The sequence below is a fragment of the Bombus affinis genome, chromosome 1 (genome assembly GCF_024516045.1).
Source record: "Bombus affinis isolate iyBomAffi1 chromosome 1, iyBomAffi1.2, whole genome shotgun sequence".
NCBI lineage: Eukaryota > Metazoa > Arthropoda > Insecta > Hymenoptera > Apidae > Bombus > Bombus affinis.
The window spans coordinates 20,002,724-20,016,987 of record NC_066344.1 but is presented as its reverse complement, the minus strand read 5'-3'; the positions used below and the strand labels follow the sequence as shown (position 1 = coordinate 20,016,987).

General features: G+C 31.4%; 2 protein-coding genes and 1 long non-coding RNA gene across 4 annotated transcripts in view; 2 read left to right on the top strand and 1 right to left on the bottom strand.

Annotated features, from left to right (window-relative positions):
- The window catches only part of LOC126918292 (uncharacterized), a 263,782-nt gene that overhangs the window by 23,337 nt on the left and 226,181 nt on the right, over positions 1-14,264 (top strand). The window lies entirely within an intron of this gene.
- LOC126917411 (mucin-4) overlaps positions 1-14,264 on the bottom strand; it is a 212,139-nt gene that overhangs the window by 172,703 nt on the left and 25,172 nt on the right. The window lies entirely within an intron of this gene.
- Positions 2,826-14,264, top strand: part of LOC126917799 (forkhead box protein O) — a 339,440-nt gene continuing 328,001 nt past the window's right edge. Inside the window, exon 1 of the transcript XR_007711067.1 lies at positions 2,826-2,830. The gene's annotated coding sequence lies outside the window, so the exon portion shown is untranslated. The remainder of the gene's footprint in view (positions 2,831-14,264) is intronic.

The window sequence follows — 14,264 nt, the reverse complement described above, 5'->3', positions numbered from 1 at the left end:
ACAAGCCGCTCGCCTATAGTTTCCAAATATTTGCAGAAAAATTCAATTAAATTTAAGTGACGATTACACTGCAGCATTTTTATATAGTCCAACCTAAACTTAATCTATTGATGAAAGAAACAACCATTTTTAATATTGTATAAATAAAAGAGAAAAATTAAAGAATTTTAAATTGGGCCAGAGTAGTATCCGGCTGTCATTAAGCGTCTGACGCTAAAAGATTTTCGATGAATCAATTGATATATGGAATGTTGAATTTTACTCTGATCTTTAATTGTTCAAAAAAATATAACAAATTTACCTACCGTTATTGAAAAATTATTTATAGAACAAAAATTTATAAAACAAATTGTTAAACAATACATATAAGTAGTATTAAACATAGATTACTTTACAATTATAGGTATAGGTTATAAGTATAGGAAAAAGTTATTTAGAACTTTCAGCTTAACAACATGTTTCAAGATCATTAAAATCGGTGAGGTCGACCCTATTTCCAATAAATACCGTCTCGGACAAAGAAATTTCATACCACACGTTTTATTTTCTTTCCAAACAGAATGTTCTCCTTTTTGGTTGTATATATTACTATTTCTACGTCAGAAATATTATATTTCTGGTTATGTTATTTTATCTGAATTTATAAGTATTATAAATTATGATTTTAGTGATTACTTGTAAATATTTAACGATTTAAATGTTCACGCAGACAAATAATTTAATGAACTGTTGTGAAATAAATGTAACAGATTTTATTCTTTGAATGTAAAAAAACAGATAAATACATAAAATACATATAGGTATAGCAAACGAAATACATGTATAATATGGAAAATTGCATCACCTACAAAGCATAGACCTTCTATTCAGTTGAATATTTGGAAACACACATTACGCCGCTTTAAAAGAACTCTCTTTCAAACCATAAATTTTCTATAGACGACGATAATATTCAGAAAGCGAATCGTCAAAGTGGTAATGAAAAACGCCGAACAATACGAAAAAGAACACGTGCATAAGCTGTCAAGAATGCAACGTTGAAAGTGGTTTCGCGTGGTCGAGCACCGTACGTTGACTCTATTTCAACGTGTATCTGGCAGCAGGTGTTTTTGGTCCGTTGGCCAAGGGATACACCTGATAACTCAAGCCACGTAGGAGCGTGCATAGTATACATATACATATATTTACATCTGCTGTAACACGTTCCTACAGTTCGTGCTGAACGGTTCTGGTCACCTGCAGCTCCTTCCTCCTGTTCATCGCCTATAAGAAGCACGTCACGGGATAATTTGTGTCTCTGCCTCCGACACATGTGTAATGCATTTTTCGACTGAATTGGTTGAAATGTTACAATTCATTTTTAACGACGAAGATATTGAATTGCTTTCGTGTAAAATGAGTATTTAACATTTATGTTCGACCATGTTTATCGAGCATTTGATTCCTTTTTAATTGTGCGAGAACTTCAACTCGCATTTATTATATATCAGAGATAAAAGTATGCTTATGGTGTGTATTTTCATTTCATCTGATTGCAATGAAGATATTACATTAGATATTGAAATAATATTGTAAAACTATGGGGTACGATAGTAGCATAAAATTGTAGGTGATAGCTATGTTAAGAAATAATCGTTTACAGAAAAGCAGTTTTGAAAAGAATAATAATTATTATATTCATTATGTTTTATCCCTTAAATAAAGACCAGTTATTTGTCTCTAGGAAGAGTTTAAATTTTTTATTTTATTACCACAATCCATCGGAGGATTTTAGAGGCTTGAAAATTGAATTCCTTTACTTGCAAACATTTTTAACAGACAAATATTTATACCCATACCCTATTATATATTTATACCCATGGCCAAAATATGAATATCTATAATTTTAAATAAAAAGATAGCTCTAAAAATTAAAACTTATTAAAAGATTATCGTGAAGGAGGAACGAGAATGTTTCACAATCAATAATAGTCGCAACAATTCTATGTAACGTTTTTATATCCAAGTAGTACTAATATTAACACTAGGTTTAAGGGACCCGTCAATTTGACGGATTTTGAACTTTGAAATGAAATATCTCAAAAACCATAGCACCAATTTTAACCATTTTGCATCGTAAATTAATCATTTCATCTAAAGAATTTATACACAAAATTATTTTTTCCTAGGGTTCCTAATATTTGAAATCTGTATGTAGTATACCTATCACTACGGGACCCGTCAAATTGACGGGTAAACGAAAATACGCATTTTTCATTAAAAAATCGATTTATTCAAATTAAGTCTGAAAGGAACAACATTAGGCTTTACGTTTAAATAAACCTACCAGCGCCGGTCAAATTGACTGTTTTCAAACTTCATAATTTTTGACTTTTCCTAAAATATGTATACAATATATTTTTCAGTACTTACTTTTAGTTTGCTTTTTTCTTTTCTAAGAAAAAATTGTATTCTGCTTTGCCTACCGCAGGCGGTCAATTTGACCGGCCAACAAAATATTTTAGTTACTCTTAAAATCAGTACGAAGAAAAGGCTACCTCAAGATCAGATGACAAACAAGATCAGTAATAACAAATAATAACAACTGTTACGCCCATAATCTTGTCATAAACCATAATCCATCCTTCGATCAAGATGGCCACCAGGTGTCAAAACATATCAACCCAGGCCCATAATAATCCTAAGGAACCGCCATAAAACTTAACATTTTTTACGGTCAATTGTTACAAACAATTTAAAAGTCGAGAAGTTTCTCAGGGTTATTGCTGAACATGGGAAAAGCGGGTATTTCCCATGTTCAACGATCAATTCCACCCTCGAGCAACAGTTGGTGGAGAATGGCCAGCACCTATCAATATTTTCGTATAAATATCGCCGTCACAGACCATATTCTTACTTGCTATAGTCCTTTCGACCAGAATACATCTCAGTTTGTTACTTAATCAGTTGACATCTAAACTTGTTATCTTTAAAACTCAGACAGAGAGCATCTCAGAGCGTTTTGCGTAAAGTTGTTATAGAAGAAAAAGTAAAGCATATCAAATTTGACAATAATTTTGTATTCCGTGCATGGTATTATTCTGTGATAAATATTTACCCTAGAAATGTCAAAACTTAAAAAAAAAAAAAATTATAAACAGAAAATAACGGACATAGAAGAAAACTGTTCAATGTGCGATGAATAAGAAACTTCAGCAACTGAAAACGGCATGGAAACACATGAAAAGCTATTTACAACCGAATCAGAGTTGAATATTATAAATAAGCGTTTACGTAAGGGCGAAAAGGAAAGAAATTATCGTTGATAGCAAAGGGTGAGACTGATGTAGAGAACCGACGTATCGAAACTGGGCCCGATGAGACAGTTTGGAGCGAAATGGATGCAAGTCCCAAACTTGGCAGGACATCATTTCATAATATTTTTAGGGATATGCCAAACGGCATATAATGAAAGGACAAGTAAAGATGGCATTTTATCTTATCATTGATCACCGTATAAGGAATCATGTAATAAAATGTACGGAAAAAGAAGCATTTAGAGCATTGGGGACTAACAGGGAGCTAGATGCAACAAAACTAGATGCATTTATTGCTCTGCTATATGCCCGCGGTGCATATCAGGCAAAATATTTAGATATCTCATATTTGTGGAATAAAATTTGGAGACCTGCATTTTTTTTCAAAAACCATGAGCAGGAATGACTTTGCAGAAATTATGAGGTTTATACGATTTGATAACAAGAGCGAAAGAAGCCAACGTTTACGAACCAATAAATTTGCAATGGTATCTACAGTATGGGGCCAATTTGCAAAGAATTCACAAAATTGTTATAAACCTAATGTATACGTTACTTTTATATAAAGAAAACTATCATGGGAAAGTCAGATTCATTACTACAAAAATCTTGCCAAGTAAAAAATTGTAAAGATTACGAAATTACGAAAATTTGATTAAGATGCGGGAAATATTTATGCGGCAAATGTACATTTAATAATAAGATAATTTGTAAAAAATGCAGCGAAGTTGAATAAGATATATCTCTATATAAATAAAAGCGTAATTCTATTTAAGTCTATAATTGAAATTAAACGAAAGTAAATTTGGACGAAATTTTATGAAAGTTCATCATTTTATATACATTTAGTTATAAATTAATCATTATCTGAGTTACATCATAAAAACTGTTACTTCTTTAATCACAGGTCATTTTGACCGCACACGGTAGGAATAGGTACACACGAAGTGTCGGTAGGTTTAGTGTTAAAAATCCCACCTGTTCAATCTTTCGAAAACTAATGTATCCGTCGAAAAGAAGCAAAATCCTACCACAGACAAAGTAATTCGATCTGGCAAAACAGGTTCAATGATATCTGAAGGTTAAAGTCATTTTTCTGGGATTCTCTACGTAGAAGTCGTACCTCTCTTTGTAGGCCTGTTTTTTCTCAATATTCTTCCAAACAATGGAGGGAGGTATGGTCATCGTTGGTGGTTCTCGTTTCAGGTGTGGACCTTGTAGATGTTGAAGAAACTTAAGCTTCCACTTGTGTACAAATCTATTAATCCCTTACAGATGAAATCAACAAAAGATGACTGGAATTTACAGAGAAACTTTCTTATTTACAAATACTACTTGTATCTTTTGTGTACCCTCTTGGTTATTTTTTCTCTATTACTTCTGTTAAAGATATTACAACAAATATTCCAAAATTTTTCTTCAAATTTTTAATGTCATAAATTTAAGAAACCACATCTAATAATACTATACAGTTTTATAAACTAATAGCTTTGAGATAAAAAGTTTTTATTTAATTACCCAATCTCAATAATGCATTATATTTGTTTATCTAATCCTTACTTCATATGAAATATTTTTAATGTTCAACACATTTAATTATTATGCATCAAAAAAATAAACATTTTCCACGTATATAGCTAAATGGAAGTTTTGATCATAAATAATGTTGAATGTGAGATATTTGTACAATTATTATTTATTTTTCTAATGAAACTAAATATCCATCATGAAAAATGAATGCAGATAGTTTTCCCTAATTTCAAAAGCCTACCTGTGACACTCGTGAGGGATATTGTCACACTCTTATTACATTCTTATCAGGAAAATCATGTACGTATAATTTCGTTTGCAAATTTAAAAATCTATTAACTTTCAAACAACTCTTTAGCATCATAATTCACTCAGTTCTCAAACTAATTATTTTTATCGTTATTTCAATCATACTTTATAAGACCATAAAAAAATACTATTTATCAGTCTGCAGTAAATAAAATTCGTTTCAAAATCAACAATATCAGTCAAATAGAAACATCACAGCTGACATAGGAAAAAATACATCAGCTGGTCCTTGATACCTCGAAATTGAAAAAATCTAAAAGTATGTATTCATCAAGAGAAGAAACGGTCGAACTCGTCTCCAATCGGGAAACGGTTTCCACGATGTATCACAAATTGTGTTTCCTGTGCACGAATCGATGTGGAATTTAAGTTTTTACCGGAATTCTGGAAGTCGGGATCCCCCTATGAATCTTACAATGAAAAACGAAGAGGGGGTCACTCATAGCAATGATAATGAACGAAAATAGAAGTAGGCCACTATCGAATACTGGTATATACTTAACGTGTCTACCAGTTTGCACCCCTCGAAGTGTCCCTTTTATTTCTTCCACCGTTTTCTTTCTCTCTTCGACTTATTCTATGCTCACTTCCGGCTGTCAGCTGGCTGAAAGGGAGCTCAGGAATTCCGACGAAGGGAACAAGACCCTCTCTCCAGCTTAATTTTAGCTCGCTTGACACCAACGGGCACGTGCTCCGAATCGGGCTTTTCCTTTCTAAGTTAACCGAGAGTTTGTGGTTGTTTCCCGTGGAAATCGAAAGACGGTCCCACGGTTCTCTTGAAAATGATTAAAGAGGCTATGCTGCTATGGACCTTTCAAAATATCCATGTTTTTTTAAATATTTTCATAAAGAATGTAATTTTAATATATATGCCATGCCTTATGCTTAAATTTGCAAAATTAACGAAGCTACAGAGAATTTACTATATGAAGTCATATAGTAAAAGAACATTTAGACGAATTTTTCTCCGGACTATAGTGTGTAAATCTTTGAAAAAATTGATTTTATTTATTAATCGAATTAAATATATTTTTTGAAGGGTATAGTTTTAAAAACTTACGCAGAGAAACCTATATCTAAATTCCAAAAATTGACAAGGCTATATAATATTGTTTTCGAAGAATAAGAAAATTACTGAGAGCACATGCAAGTTTTACTGCAATTTTTACGAAACCATATTTTCTTTCCTTTGAAAGATTTGCTCCGTGTTATAAGACAGCTATTTGTGCATATTGTAAGTATCTGATAGTGAATGTATAGTTAGGTTGTCCGAAAAGTTTCTTTTGTTTTATGAGGAAATAATAGACGCACAACGCCGACGCCGTCTGCCGACGTGTTTTTTTAGACGTGTTTTTTTTTTTTAAAAAACACGCTTGCGAAAAAAAGACTTTCCGGACAACCTAATATAATGCGAATTATGGATGTATAAAATAGAAGATCGATTTTATAGACAAATTATGGATTTTTTAAATTGTTTAAATACGTATTATGTACTATAATATCAATTTTGTGTAGGCAATAGAGCATAAAAAGCAGAATTATATTACAAATTTGGCGCATCTCAGAATTTATAAACATAAATATAATTGTACATGAATGTACTCTATTATTATAAAATTATCACTTTCGTTTATTCCTATTCTTCTCAAACAGTGATTCCCAAAAGGTACATCCCGGGATAAAATTATATGCGAAAGGGCAAGATTTTTTCTTTTTTTTTTTTTTTATTAATCTTGATACGTATAAATGTCTCGCTTGGATAAATTTTAGAATTTGTATACAAAGTGCGCATAAATATCTGTATATTTTCTAAAATGCGCCGTAGTTTTAATTAAAAGAAGTTTGAGAACCACTGTTCCTGTCATCAATATTTATCTTTTTTCGTCCGTATAATTTTACGAAATTCAGAAATGACGAAGAACGGAGCAACAGAAAATAAATATTCATGAACGAAAAAATGTACGACAATTATTAATATAGAGACAAAATGAACATTAATGGTGGAATGTCATTTGAAAATGTACTGTATGTATATTTGAAGCATAAATAGAGGATGAGAAGAAAAGGTGGAAAAAGAGAAGGAAGAAATAAAAAATCAAGACGTAGGTGTACAAAATGAATGAGGAATGCGGAAAAAAGTATTGATTGAAAGAAACTAAAACTATGTATTTGCCATAATAATCTTTTTCTCAATATGTATATAATAAGAAATATTCATTTTAATTAAAGAAGACAAAAGACTAAAGACGCTAGTCACTTTAATATTCATTAAAATAATTTATTAAAAAATTCGTAGATTAATGTCATAATTAAATCCAAGAGATTATGCTGATACATAAATTAGAATAAAAATATACGTAGTTAAAAATTCAATTTTTACACAATCTATGTGAAAATGGAAATTCGAATATTAAAGTACATAGAAAATCAGCATTTAAATAGATATCTAAACTTTTATCTGAAATATTTAAATTTACAATTCATTTTTTATAGAATGTCTACAAAAGATTGAATGAAACGCATGCTCTATCACGTAAGTATAATCATATTTAGAAGTAGCAAATGTAATAAATTCATATAAATTATGTATGTATCACGAGAAACAATTTATTTCATGACGTGAAAGAAGAATATAGTATTCTAAGCGCAGAAACAGTTACGATTTCTGTCATAAACCTCGGCACATTTCCTACACCAAAGCTATAAACCTCTCGTCGTAAACTTTTTAAGCGACGCACTTCTTACATATTCACTTTGATTTGAAAAATTTCACAATCTGCATACAATGAGACGTATCCACTTCTTTTTTATCATAAAATAATTTCTTGCTTGCTTAAACACGTATGTGTATACATACTTCAAAGAATGGCCACTTATGCTTAATGGAATTTGATAAAAAGAATGACATATTTTTCCTATGTTTTCAAAGTTTTAATCAAAGGAAATTTTTTTACTGTCGGTTCACTATTTCTTATCGAAGCTAGGATCAAATGCTCTACTAAACTTGAACTAAGACAAATTGCTCTAGTGCTCTAGATCTAGAGATATTTTATAAAATTTATATTTATATTTATATAGTAAAACTAGAGACATATTGTATATTTCGTGTACTTTCAAACATAAAAATTTCAATAGACAGAGTTTTAAGACATTTGAACTCGCTTAAGTCTCTATAATACCTTAATTTGGAACTGAAGAAAGCCTCAGTTTTGTCATTCTTTGGCCATACTTGTTTTTCTTTGTTCAATTCCGAATATTTTGCATTTTATAATATCTTATATAACTTTACTTAAAAGGTAAAATGTATGGGGCAAGTATTTTAACATATCTCGAAAAACGAAAAACTAATACCAAAATAGGAAAGAAGTATATTTTATATATTTTCAATAATGTGAAAGAGAGTTCAAGCACTTATATATGAACGCTAGCATATGCACATGTATGTGTATGTGTCACATGTTCGTCCCCTGCTTAACAAGGAATTTTTTCGTTGAGGAAGCGGTGATGCGACGTGTCGAAAGAATGATAAGCATTTCCAGACAAACAGGGGTTTCTAGACTAGACCGGGTGTTATTTTTATTCGGTTTCCCGAAATTGTAGACGAAGCTGCTCGTTCAGTCACTTTCGTCGCTACTTCTCGTTTCCATATATTCCTAACAATCACGTGTGCACGAGGGATAAATAAATGTCTTTCGATGATTGTCGAGTATTTTTCGCAATAATACTTCTGTGTTCTCTTCGAGAAAACTGTGTGCGACAAGTGTTATTAATAACGTTCTCTGATTCACGAAGTTTCATTATTGCAAACCTATAACCCGAAACATTTCTTTGCTAAAAGAAGAAATGCTTGAGCAAAATTGAATAAACTATAGAGTGTCACGTTAATATTTATCTACTTGATCTGCCTGTAGAACCTGCGCTATTTACAGGTAGTAGAGTGGAGGTTTTAGACGAGGAATGTAAGAATGTATAATAATTATTGCTATAATTTTAATTGAAAAGAGTCAAGGCAGAGTTAGTCTGAGTGAACGAAAGAAAGATAAAGATAGTAGACAGTGAGATTTAATTGATATTGTAATATTTTATAAATAAAAATAGTAAGAAAATTTACAGCTATAAAAATATTTCCACTAATTTACCAATCATTAATAAATTTGATTTTTAATAATTAAAGAAATGTAGACACTTTTGATCAAAAGTAACGGTAAAGTAACTAATATAAGAAAACAGATGATGATAATAATAAAAAAGTAATATGTATATGTAAAGTATAATAATATAAATAATAATGCATTAATAAAATTCTTTTAATATATATCCTATAAACATGAGATGCTATCGATTTCTTTGGAATTTACTGTTAATTTCAATTTTTAATTTGTTTTGCCTTGCACCCTACTAAATTTCAGACATTTCTTTTAGAAATTTTAAATCTGATACTTATCTACTTTATTTCATAAAACTAGTTCTTTCTATCACTTTAGAGTTATGTTTGAAATTAATTTCATTGACTGATAAAGCCATAAACATATAACATGTGTCTGTCTAATAAACCTTATTGAAATTCTCTAATCTATGTACTGAAGTACATAGTACTAAGTACTGAATATTCTTATCTATCATTTTTTGTATATAAAACATGTACGTGCTTCATTACTATTAATTATTATACAGTTGCGTTTAAATTGATAAAGAAATAATAGCAACAAATCTTACAATGAAAGACAATGAAACCTAAGTTTCGCTAGTATGTGCGAAATACAAATAAATATTGGAATTTATTTTCTTGGTCCAAGTTATTCAGTATTTCATTCGATAACATTTTAGTGTGAATTCACGATTTGACTTACTTGTTCTAATATATGTTCTAATATACTGATGATCTAAATATATATTTCAACGAACTTTCTACATTTTCCATGACGGAAGAAGACGCGCATCATCACGATCTCACCCTAACATAATCGTGTAAGTCTCAACACTCATGTACCGAAAACGTAAAAGTAACCGCCCGAAAACTAAGTGGAGAAAAATCATGGAAAACATGAAAGATGAAAACGTTCTCGTTCTGCGCATGCATGACATGCTATGAATGTCCTAAACGGACGCAGAGACAGAGGCAGAGGAAGAAGCAGAGGCACCTGCGATAGCTGCGCGAAAATCAGTCGCGACCGTTTAATTGTCAGTACGTTTCCGTATTTCGTTATGAACGAACGACGTGATTTCAAACGACGCGACGCGACGTGGAAACGTACGCCGTGAAAAGAAGTAAGGAAAAATGATATAACAATGTATTGTCACGACTAGGCAACATAACAACGGGTAACTTCTCTCGGCGCTTTTTCTTGTACCTTCTTTATTTTTTTGATGCTAATATTTTTTATTGTTTCGTATTTTCTATAGTTTCAAACATGAATGCAGTCGACCTCCCTATAACGCAGTACTTCTATAACGCGGGCTAAAAATTGCGTCACTGCACCCGTATAACACAATTAAAAAGTTGCTGGAAATGACTCATTTCTGATATGAAAATACGTGCGTCTTTAAATTAATTCGAAGCATAGTTTTGCATTAAATCTTGTGCGTTGTAGGGGGTTGTTTACGGTTTGTATTGTGCAACAGTTATTATTGTAAAACGCGTAATATTTTGTTATATTAAAAGAAAACTACATATTTATTTAGTTATAGCTTTTTACGCTCTTGAATTCGTATAAAGAGAAATCCGTATAACAAGGATCGTATATCTCGCGTTATGGGGGATCCTGTATTTCATACACATATGAAATGAATTAAAAGGCTGATGTTAATTTTGTTCCTATTCATCGAGAACTATAAATCTATTATTTGTTTGTAAAGTACATAAGTTTTGACATATTTATACGTACATATATACTGAAATGCTAGAGCTAATGGTTTAATAATTATTCTATCTTTTATATAATTTGTATTAGAATAATTATTACATATTTTGCATGTAGTAGAAAATATAATGTTAATATTATTGTATATTATAATATCAAATACCAAATGTAATACAAATAATATATACATCAATCTAATTAACAACAAGGTACTACTAGAGATTAATGAATATGTATTGGAATCATAAGTGTGTTCGTGTCTATAATTTTATGTAATATACTTTGGAATTTCACCGAGGTAACTATACAAAATTGTATTCAAACATATCTTTCCCGTAGACAATCTTTTGGAACTGAAAGTGGAGTGATTATAAATGATATGGCATTTTAAAATATCTGTCCAAATCATATTTATTATTTTATTATTATTTATGAATAACATCTTATGTCCATATTATTTCTCAATATGATCTTATTTTACTATATCGGTTTGTAATACCATATATACTTCTGCGTGGACTATATAATCTTCTGCGACGAATATTACACAAACTATAAAAAATTACAATAACATTACACAAATTCTAGCTCTAAAAATATCCAAGATAATAATCAAACTACGAAAGCGACAAGCCGGGATGCATTTATCATTCCGAATCTTTTAAGCTAAAATGAACCTATGCCGTCTTATTATCACTTATTATCACGTATTCCATATAAAAGCCGTTAATTAATTTCAAGTTTCCTTCTCAACAGAAATTGTCCAAGTTTGATAGCACGTTACCATCCCACGCGACACAACGAGCCGTATGCGCGAACTTTCACGATATCTATGCGTCAAGGAAGTTTCCAAGCTCTCTTCTAGCCTGCAAGTAACAGCTAAGAGCGTTACTTGAGAATTTCTAACCGAGTCTATCTATTATGAAATGAAATCGTAATTACTCCTCGGCGAAGCATGGTTCGCGGGAACACGTCCATAACGGTTTCGTGCGAGTATTTTCAGGGAACACATGAGTATTTTCAACAGCAGGTAGTGATGGAACCGATACTGTGTTAACACCTGTCGATATCAGTTTACGAATTTTCAGCTTATATGAAGATTATATAGAATTTTTATGTAGATAAGGAAAGGAAAAATCATATCTATTTTTGAAAAGACAATTTTAAAATTCGACACGTTATTAATTAGGTTAAAATGGTCTACTTATTTAATTTTGAAGTTAAATATGCATTTTTCATATTTTTTATAATTTAAGAAATATTGCTTATCGTAATATAAAAATAGTGATGATATTAAAATATTGTTTGTCTTAACAATTATACCTTTGAGCTAGAGTTAGCAGTTTCTTTGACACATTCAATTATATTGACATATTAATTAATATTATTATAGAATATAATAATATAATAAAACATAATAATATTAACCATAGAGTGATATTAACACTTAGTCAACTGCGCGCGCCACAGCGAGCTATACGTTTCTACCGCGCCCGAACAATACCATCTTATACGCTGTCCACCGCGCGATTTTCCAAGTATCAAGGACTAATATTCACTACTTAACACGTTGACTGCCACGACAGCCGTATTCGGGTGTCAACAAGGTTTCTGGTCGGGCCGCGTAACACATATTCGGGTGTCGCTTATTTGACTACTTGCGAAGGATCCTTGTATTTGAAAAGATATTCCATAATAATAAAACTGTTGAATTGTTATAAAAGTAATACGGAAACGGTTTATTAAAAAAGTTATTTAGAATGTAAAATTTCAAAGCATTCTATACATAGCTGAGGTTGGTCGGGACAATTTGGACAATAAGCTGTTGTTTTCTTCAAATTCTTTTGTGCCCTTGTTCGTGCCATTCGACGTCTTTTATTTGCATAATATAGTTTGCATGCGCGTCTAATGCTTCTTCCGGAATCATTTTTCCGAACGGTGATATTATGCCGACTCCGTCGAAGACAAGGATTTTTTGTATTTTCAGACAACCCTAATAATTTTGCAACTAATAATTGTTTAAATATTCTAATATTTATATTCTTCCTTGTTGCAATTTTGTAAACCGTTTACAAAGCGTTTACAACAGAAATTCCCAGAAGGAGTCGAATGCCAAGTTTTCTGTACCATTTGATTCCTTTTCTAATTGTGGTAGCATAAGAAACCATTTGGTCGGAATAATCTATACCACACTTTCCTTCATTATATTCAACAGCTAGTGGTTTTAACGTTGCGAACAAACGAAACGAGAGATCATTCTTGAAACCACCGCTTGAGCGACTCGCATTACTAAAATATCGATGGGAGCACCTAGCAGAGAACGCTTGGTACCGCTGCACGCGTGGCCTGACGGAGATTTCTTTGAAAACACACGTGGCAGTCAACGTGTTAAAAAACAAAAAGTCTAAAAATTATTTAAATGGCTAATTATATTTTGCGGTAATGATTTTATTTAACGATTTCACATATTGTTTAGACAAAACATCAAATTAAATGAATATATTAAAAATATAAAAAATATAGGTAAAATTAAAAACATTAAAGATGACTAAAGATAAATAACACCATTTGAACGTGAAATTAAAAATTCATAATGAATTTTAATATTTTTTTACAGTGTGGTATCGTTCGATTGTAACTTTATTTAATCATAACCGATAATGTAACTTTTTAATTAATTTTAACACCACTAAATTGGTGTATTTTATTCGATACTGTACTTTATACAAGCAGAAAAAGTGGCCCAATTAATTGGAAACAATTCCATGTAAACAATAACTGATAATAACAACAAAAAAAAGAAAACGTGTTGCTAAAGTCAAAAAGGGAGATCTCTCCGTTTGGTTACGCAGCGATGCTCTTCACAGAGTGGAGGAGATCTCCCTATTCGGTTGGCTAAGTGTTAAAATTAAAAAGTCAACAAAATGTACTTATCTTTTTCTCGTGTTATTGTTTATATTAAGAAGAATCGGTACATGACGTACTTTTACGAAAATATCACTACCGGTTTGATACTTGTGTTTGTGATTTGGAGTGACCATCCTTTTATGACTCCGACAGCAATCTGCCTTTTTTGCGGAAGTCCGAATTTCCTACCTCCCAAGTTGTAAACCTTACGATGCGGACTTCATTACGAGGCCTAATAAACACCCTAATTGCCCGATGTGTCAGTTCTAAAGTAAACATCTGGTATCAGACAAAAATACCAGAGGATATGTGCTCGCGAGAGTACACAATTACAAGATTTGAAGTAATAGATCTCCATCCC